Source organism: Suncus etruscus, chromosome X (assembly GCF_024139225.1).
Source record: "Suncus etruscus isolate mSunEtr1 chromosome X, mSunEtr1.pri.cur, whole genome shotgun sequence".
In the NCBI taxonomy this organism is placed as follows: domain Eukaryota; kingdom Metazoa; phylum Chordata; class Mammalia; order Eulipotyphla; family Soricidae; genus Suncus; species Suncus etruscus.
In genome coordinates this window covers 92196711-92206150 of record NC_064868.1, presented here as the reverse complement: position 1 = coordinate 92206150, position 9440 = coordinate 92196711, and the positions used below count along the sequence as shown (strand labels likewise).

General features: G+C 39.5%; 1 non-coding gene across 1 annotated transcript; it reads right to left on the bottom strand.

The window, feature by feature from the left end:
* Positions 1-483: 483 nt before the first annotated feature.
* LOC125999604 (U6 spliceosomal RNA) lies at positions 484-590 on the bottom strand. Its single transcript, XR_007492125.1, has one exon. It is a non-coding gene; the product is annotated as a U6 spliceosomal RNA (small nuclear RNA).
* Between the last annotated feature and the right edge of the window lie 8850 nt (positions 591-9440).

Here is a 9440-nt window from a genome sequence, read left to right as displayed (position 1 = left end):
CCAAAGCAATGCCAGCTATACCTATAAACCATAATAACCATTTTGACAGTGGCCCAGCTTTGTCAATAATCCACAAGTCTTTGTGGCAATGTCTAACTGATCTAATCACTACTTATGCCAGTATTTGGGCTGATAGCACAAGTCATTATTGGAGTGAGTACAGGGAACCTCCAAAACCCAACTTTCCCCTACTTTTAGTAGGCCTGACATATGAAACCATGCCCTACAAAGGCCTTCAGATCAGTAATAGTGATTGAACTTCACAAAAAACTCTAAATTTTAAAATGTTTTTATCCCCGTAGAAACACACCAATTTAGATGAAATATTTATAGAAAGCCACCTAATGTTCAGAAATAAAAGATAACAGAATGATCAATAGGTGCAACAAGAACTTACTAAAACTTCTGACAATAACTGGATGACTCCTTTTGAGATAATTTTTATATATTAAATTACCACTGTACATTTTTATTTATCTTTCTCTTTTATTTCCTTTCCTCACAAATTTGCATGTCATCCTTTCACACAGGCCATCCTAAACTCTCTGTATCGTTCCAATTTTGAGAATATATGCTGCCAAAGTGAGCACTCTATTTTCCTTTTTAAAGAGTATTTTCACTTTCTTTTATCTCCAAATAAATGTATTTCCACAATTCCAACAATGTGGTACTTTAAAGAAAGACTTGATATAGAATAATTTATATTTAAAAAAAAATAGAATGGTGATCTCTAGGAAAACTACCATCAAATTTAACGCATTGCAGCTTCTTCTGAGGAAACTGAGGATCTGAAGGGAACCGTGTCCTGTGCTTCTCTGTCTTTTATGAATTCTTGAAGCTCTCCTTAGAGCGCTGGGAAGCTAACATCCCAAAAACTGTATTCTGAAGCTACCCAGCGAGAGAGTGAGTAACAAATGGCTGACTGTGGGGATTGCCAGGTGAAGTGCTGATTGCTTCACCTGTGGAGTCTCCACCCTCCTGTGCTTTTTCTGAGGAAACTGAGGACCTGAAGGGAGCCCTGTCCTGTGCTTCTCTATCTGTTCTGAATTCTTGAAGCTCTCCTTAGAGACCTGGGAAGCTAACCTCCAAAAAACTGCATTGTGAAGCTACCCAGCGAGCAAGTGAGTGAGTAAGAAATGGCTGAATGTGGGGATTGCCAGGTGAGCTGCTGATTGCTCCACCTGCAGAGTCTCCGCCCTGCTGTGTTTCTTCTGAGGAAACTGCGGACCTGAATGGAGCCCTGCCCTGTGCTTCTCTGTCTTTTCTGAATTCCTGAAGATCTATTCAGAGCCAAGGGAAGCAATCCCCCCAAAAACTGCATTCTGAAGCTACCCAGGAGCGAGTGAGTGACTATGAAATAGCTGACTGTGAGGATTGCCATCTGGAGCGCTGATTGCTCCACCTAGGGAGTCACCGCCCTGCTGTGCTTCTTCTGAGGAATCAGAGGATCTGAAGGGAGCCCTGTCCTGTACTTCTCTGTCTTTTCTGAATCCTTGAAGCTCTCCTCAGAGCACTGGGAAGGGAACCCCCAAAAAACTGTATTCCGAAGCTACCCAGCGAGTGAGTGAGTGAGTAAGAAATGGAAGACTTTACAAGCCCAGAAAGGGGAAACCACTGAACTCTGCTGGGACTCAGATGCCAGCACCCCTGTCTGCCTGTCTTCTGTGCTGTGCTCCAATTTCAGCCTCATTTCATCCTATGTGTGGCTCATCTGCAGACAGATCGCCTTCCCTGGAGCTTCCCTGGAGGTGAGCTTACACGCCCAGAAAGGGGAAGCCGCTAAACACTGCTGGAACACAGATGCCAGCACCCCTATCTGCCTGTCTTTTGTGCTGTGCTCTATTTTTAGCCTGATTTCATCCTGTATATGGCTCATCTGCAGACAGCTCCCCTTCCCTGGAGCCTTCCCTGGAGGTGAGTTTACAAATCCAAAAGGATGAAGCCAGAGAAGCACAGCCACTCTGCTTTGCTTCCCGGCTGTGCACATCATTTAGCCCATGAATACAACCACAACACGTAGAAAATCCCAAAATACAATTGTGACAATGGGGAAACAACGCAGGCCAGCACCAGACATAGAGAATGACGATGGCAACTCTGAGGACTTGAACATGACCAAACAAATAGTCAGTCTCTCAGATAAGGAGTTTAGAGTCGCAATATGGAAGATGTTCAAAGAACTCAAAGAAAGAATAGAAGGGAACACTAATAAGAAACAAGAGAATATGAAGATAGAAATCAGAAAACTCGAAAGTAAAATTTTAGGTCAAATAACAGGTCTGAAAAACTCAGTAGATGAATTGAAGAAAAACATGGTTGAGCTTTTAAACAGGTTAACAGCAGCTGAGGATAGAATTACTACACTGGAAGATGAGATAAATAACAATTCAATACAGCAGAAGAAATTGGAACAAAGCCTTAAAGAAATGATCAAACAATGGAAAAATTACTCAAAGAATGGGGACAGATGAAAATAAAAGTCTATTGTAAGCTCAACAGAAACATCTTAATAATCATTGGAGTCCCAGAGACCCAGGAAGAAAATCTCCAGGAAGAATCAACGGTGAAGAACATCAGTAAAGAGAAACTAACAGAGCTAATGAATACATGCAATCAAATCCTGCATGCCCGTAGAATACAAACTCAAAGAGACCCCAGATAAAACACCCCAAGACAGATCATAGTCACAATGACAAATCCCACAGATAGATACAGAATTCTGAAAGCAGCAATATCAAAAAGAGAAATTACATTCAAGGGAACATCCTTGATATTTACTGAAAACCTGTCACCGGAAACACTCAAGGCCAGAAGGCAGTGGTGGAACACAGTGCCATAACTCAATGAAATAAATTCTTCGCCTAGAATACTGCACCCAGCAAAACTCACTTTCAGGTTTGAAGGAACAATACATGGTTTCACAGACAAATAACAGCTCAAAAGCTTTACAGACTCAAAACCTTTCTTAAAAGAAAAACTGAACAGCCTACTTTAAGACAAGACTGACCAACAGACACACCAAACTTTGATATAAAGATGGCACTAACTCTCAGGACAATTCTTTCTCTCAATGGACTAAATGCACCAGTTAAGAGACACAGTGTGGCTAAATGGGTCAAAAAACTCAATCCAACCTTCTGCTGCCTACAAGAAAGGCACCTGAATAGTCAGAACAAACATAGACTCAAAATCAAAGTCTGGAGGAAAATCATCCAAGCAAACAACACCCATAAAAAGCTGGAGTGACCATACTGATATCAGATGATGCAAACATTATACTTAGGAAAGTTGTAAGGGAAAAAGATGGACATTTTGTATTAATCAAGGGATATGTACAGCAGGAAGAAATCACTCTCCCAGACATATATGCACCAAATGAGGGGCCAGCAAAATATTTAATAAAATTGTTGACAAATCTGAAAAATCATATCAATAACAACACAATAATTGTGGGAAACCTCAACATGGCATTGTCAACACTTATTAGGTCAACCAGACTGAAACCCAAAAACAATATACTAGACCTGAAAAGAGAAATGGTAGAATGAGGCCTAGTAGATATATACAGGCACTCCACCCCCAGAAGCCTGGATACACATTCTACTCTAATGTACATGGGACAAAGAAATAAGAGCTCTAAATGAATTAGAAGATCTATGGCTAACAGACTTATATATGGCCCTCCATCCCCAGAAAGCAGAATACACATTCTTCTCAAGCCCACATGGAACCTTCTCCAGAATAGACCATGTCTTAGAATACAAAGCCAACCTATATAAGACCACAAATGTAAGGATCATTAGAAGCACCCTATCAAATCACTATGCAACAGAGGTCAAATTTGACTTCAAGAAGAAGCAATGGAAAAAACTAATATCTGGAGATCAAATAACATGCTGCTCAACAGCAGCTGGATCAAAGAGCAACACAAGGAAGAATTAAAAAGATTCCTTGAGACAAATGATAATGAAGAGACAACTTGTCAAAATTTGTGAGACTCAGCAAAATCAGTAATTAGGGGGAAACTCATAGCAATACAGGCCTCTATCAAGAAACAGGAAAATGACAGAATCAACAGTTTAAAGGATCACCTCAAGGAATTGGAACAATAGCAGCAGAGAAATCCAACCACAACCAGAAGTCAAGAAATAATAAAAACTAGAGCAGAAATAAACAATGTAGAAACTATGAAAACAATACAAAAAATCAATGAGACCAGGAGTTGGTTTTTCGAAAAAATAAACAAGATAGACAAACCACTGGCAAAACTCACCAATAAAAGAGGGAAAACACCCAAATCAGTAGGATCACAAATAAAAGGGTGACAATACAACAGAACCACAAGAAATACAACATAACATGAGATCATATTATGAACAACTATACTCAGCTAGGCTAGAAAACCCAGTAGAAATTGACAGATATTTGGAAAAATACCATCTTCCAAGATTGGAAAAGGAAGAACTAGAAAGCCTAAACAGACCAATCACCTCAGAGGAAATTGAAGATGTAATTAAGAAACTCCCTAAGAACAAAAGTCCAGGCCCAGATGGATTTACAGGTGAATTCCATCAAACATTTCGAGAAGTCTTATTACCACTTTTGCATAGTCTCTTCCAAACCTTCGAAAAAACAGGAATCCTCCCCAACTCCTCTTATGAGGCTAATATCACACTCATCCCCAAAGATGGCAAAGACACCACCAAGAAAGAATACTATAGACCAATCTCACTAATGAACATAAATGCCAAGATACTCAACAAAATCTTAGCAAACCAAATCCAGCACTTTATCAAAAAGAGCATACATCATGAACAAGAGGGTTTTATACCAGGAATGCAAGGTTGGTTAAACATACGCAAATCAATCAACATTATACATCACATCAACAACAAGAAAGACAAAAACCACATGAACATATCAACCAATTAAGAGAAGGTGTTTGACAAAATCCAACACCCTTTCATGTTAAAGACATTCAGCAAAATAGGGTTAGAAGGAACCTTCCTCAAGACAGTTACAGCTGTCTATGAAAAGCCAACAGCCAACATTATACTAAATGGTGAGAAACTAGAAGCATTCCCACTAAGGACAGGAACTAGGCAAGGCTGTCCACTCTCTCTACTCTTATTCAATATAACCTTAGAAGTCCTAGCAATAGCAATCCGACAAGAGAAGGGAATCAAAGGAATCCAAATTGGGAAAGAGGAAATCAAACTATCTCTATTTTCAGACGATATGATGATATACATCAAAAACCCTAAAGAGTCCACAGTGAAACTCCTAGAAACAATTAACCAATACAGCAAAGTGGCTGAATACAAAGTCAATACACAAAAGACAGTAGCGTTTCTATATACAAACAACGAAGTCAAAGAGAGAGAGATCAAAAATACAATTCCATTTAAAATAGTATGAAAAAATATCAGGTACCTAGGAATCAACATTACAAGGGAAGTGAAAGACCTATACCAGAGAAACTTTAAAACACTCCAGAAAGAAATTGAAGAGGATCTAAAGAAATGGAAGAACATCCCATGCTCATGGATAGGTAGAATTAACATAGTCAAAATGACTAACCTACCCAAACTACAGCATAGATTTAATAAAATCCCTATCCAAATTCAGACATCATTCTTTAAAGAATTAGAACAATAAATCACAAAATTCATATGGAATCACAAAAGACCCAGGATAGCCAAACACATACTGAAAAACAAGAAGCTGGGTGGCATCTCCTTTCCTAACTTGAAACTATATTATAAAGCCATAGTGATCAAAACAGCTTGTCCTGGAACAGAGACAGGACCTCAGACCAGTGAGTGAGAACAGAATTCCCAGACATAAACCCCCAGATATACAGCCAACTAATATTTGATAAAGGATGCCAGAACTTGAAATGGAACAAAGGAAGTCTATTCAACAAATGGTGTTGGTACAGCTGGAAAACCACATGTATGAAAGTGAAATTGACCCATACCTCACTCCTTATACAAAAGTCAACTCAAAATGGATCAAAGACCCTGAAATCAGACCTGAAACTATAAAGTTTATCGAGAATAAAATAAGCAGAACACTCAAAGACCTATTTATCAAAAAGGTCTTTGAGGATAGAGCACCAATGGCAAGAATTTTAGCATCAAACATAAACAAATGGGACTACGTCAAACTAAAAACTTCTGCATGGCGAAAGAAACCTTATTTAACACAAAAAGATAGTTAACAGAATGGGGAAAATCTTTTCACTCGACATATCAGATAAAGGGCTGATATCTAGAACATACAAAGCACTCAGAAAGCTGAGCCCCCCCAAAACCAAATAAAGCCATAGAAAAATGGGGAGATGAAATAAATAGACACTTCTCTGAGGAAGACAGAAGGATGTCAACAAACACATGAAAAGATGCTCACCTTCACTCATCATCAGGGAGATACAAATCAAGACAATAATGAGGTACCACCTTACACCAGTGAGGATGGCTCACATCAAAAATAATGGGAACAATCTGTGTTGGCAGGGATGTGGTATGAAAGGCACTCTTATCCACTGCTTCTGAGAATGCCCCCTAGTCCAACACCTATGAAGAAAAGTCTGGAGAGTGCTCAAAGAACTTAATATTGAGTTGCCATTTAACCCAGCAATTGCTCTCCTAGGTATCTACCCCCAAGTTGGAAGAACATTCATTCCAAAGTAAGTGTACACCCCACTATTTATTGCAGCACTCAATATAATAGCTAAGTCCTGGAACCAACCTAGATGTCCAACAAAGATGAATGGATCATTAAGATGTGGTATCTATACATAATGAAATACTACATGGCAGTCAGAAATGATACAATCACAGACTTTGCAGCAACGTGGATGGACCTAGAACATATTATGTTCAACAAAGTAAGTCAGAAGACGAAAGATAAACACAGAATGATAGCACTATTTTGAAGCACCTAGAATATACACCTTAGAGACAAATAATACTCAACAACCAAATAACAGGGTTTAACAGGGTAGAAACTCCAAACACTGTAATAGTCAACATATATTCGGGAGCAGTGTCCAAAATACATGAAAAAGGAGCAACACAAACTCTTGACTACACATTGTACCACAAAGAAACCAGCAACAGCAGAAACAGCAGCATTGAGAGAACAGGTATTTAATCAGCCTTCTACTACAAAGGCCCATAATAATCCCTTAGGAATCTTATACAGAATCACAGGTAAAGAATACCACGGGAAATCACTGAATCCAATGGAAACATCCCATAACACTATTTTTTAATGCCTTAATCTTACTACTTTTAAAATAATCTCTCAGCTTTTCAATCCACAGTCGTTCTTGGATACAAAGAGTGGACAAACTAAGATGGCATCTCTGGGCTCAGTCACATGAGATAACATACCCAGCTTGCACTACGAGAATTTCCCAAGAAAACTCTTTAACATACACTTTATCTCTAGGTTATACCTTCTTATAGGATTTGAAGCATGTGACCAGTCAGACCACCAAAACAGCAACTGTGACGTACAGACTTATACTACAGGCCCTACTCATCGAACACATTCAAGCAAACTAGCATTCCCTTGCTATTTTCTCCTCTCTTCTCACTACTTTCTTTCTTAATTTTTCTTTACTTTTATTCTCTTTTCCTCTTTTCTTTCCTCTTTCCCTTTCTTCCTAATGTATTTTCTCTTTTCTTCCTTCCTACCCCTTTTATATACTTCTCCCTTTCCCCCCTTTGGAAATCCAACAATTCCTTCAACCCTCAATCCCATCCAGACCTCCCACCATATTAAAACTCTTCACCCTCAGTTCTTAATCCATTAGGCATCAAGTCTGACCTCCTACCGCAACAAATCAGTACCCAGTACCCAAGTGAAGGGACACCCAGTCAAACCCACACCTCGTCCTCTGCAAGAAAGACAACCAACTCCCCAGCTGCGCGGCCCTCCCTACCAACTCCCACTAACGTGGACTGCTACTTGAAACTGGACTTAACTCTAAAAGTATCCCCAATGTAAGAGTTAAGTCCGGTTTCAAGTAGCAGTCCACGTTAGGTCTTCCAAGACCTTCCTGCCGCAAATCTTACCAATCTCAAGAAGGTCAGGGGCTGTGATGGAAAGGTGCCTGGAAACCCACACACCACAAGACAATCCCAAAAGACAATGGGGAAACCTGAACTTCCAACATAAGTATAAGACCTGTATTACACCAACTCCTTACCTGCTTTTCCCCAGAAATAACGTAGTCTCTGTCATCACTCTTTTCCTTTTTTTTACTTTGCTAATTTATTTTTTAAAAAATGTTTGTTCTAAATATACATAGGTGAGCACATATATTTTTATTCCTATTTTTATCTTTTTTGGGTATGTGACCTGTTTCTGTTTCCTTCTCTGTCCACCCACAAATGCACCGACAATATAATGTAGCACCATTTCTCCCTGCAAAGGCACACTTATAAAAGGGGAAATCCTACATATAAAAACGAGCTCTTATCTACTAGGGATAACAACTCATACTTGTTTACAATACAGGGATATCTCCCACCTTGAAAATATGTCATGCGGACCCAACTTAGACCCCAGGTAATTAGACACCATCCATCCAGCCTTGAACCCTGGATCCCAGACATAGAAACGACAAAGTTCTTCACAACAGCTAGGGAAACAAATCCCATCCGGGACATCCTTAATACCGCTGAGCCACCAACAAGTGCCAGCTCTAATATGATATCCTGACAATGAGGAAAATGGGAACAACTTGACCTAAGAGCAGGTTATCCTACCTCACCAGCTAACGATAAGACAAAATCAGGAGACTTGTCACCCTTTGGTCTGTCCAAAAGCCAAGATCGCGATTTACAGATGAGTGGCTACTAGAACCATGACAGGACTGTATATATCTTGGGACCAATAAAAAAGCCTTAGTCTAGGGTTTGAATTACGACATGCACAACAACCATGATCACCTGTTCCAAAGATATGGCTGAGACAATTGTAACGGAATGGGGCTTCTGGAAACACAATGATAAACACTATCCTAGGTTCCATCCTAGGATCAGTGCAAAGACCAAGACCACCAACCACAGAACATGGATTAAAATGACACTGAGGGAACAGAACTTCTAGAACCACAAAGAAAGACATCATCATAAATCCCACTCCTGGACCTGTGCAGATATTGAGATTTTCAGATACAGAGGTCTGATTTTATCACTCAGGAAGGAGCAGAAGTCTTCCAAACACCACGAAAGCACCAAGGGGAGAGTAAATGAACCTGAACGGAGTCTATAGTTAATCCCATGACAATATATACAAGGTTCTAGAAACCCCATATCTCTTAGGCCAAGTGAATTACTTTTTTAATGACCCCAATATTTACTGTGCCAGTGCAGGAGGGAAAAAGAAGGCAAAAAGCACAAAACATTTTTTATTTTTTATAT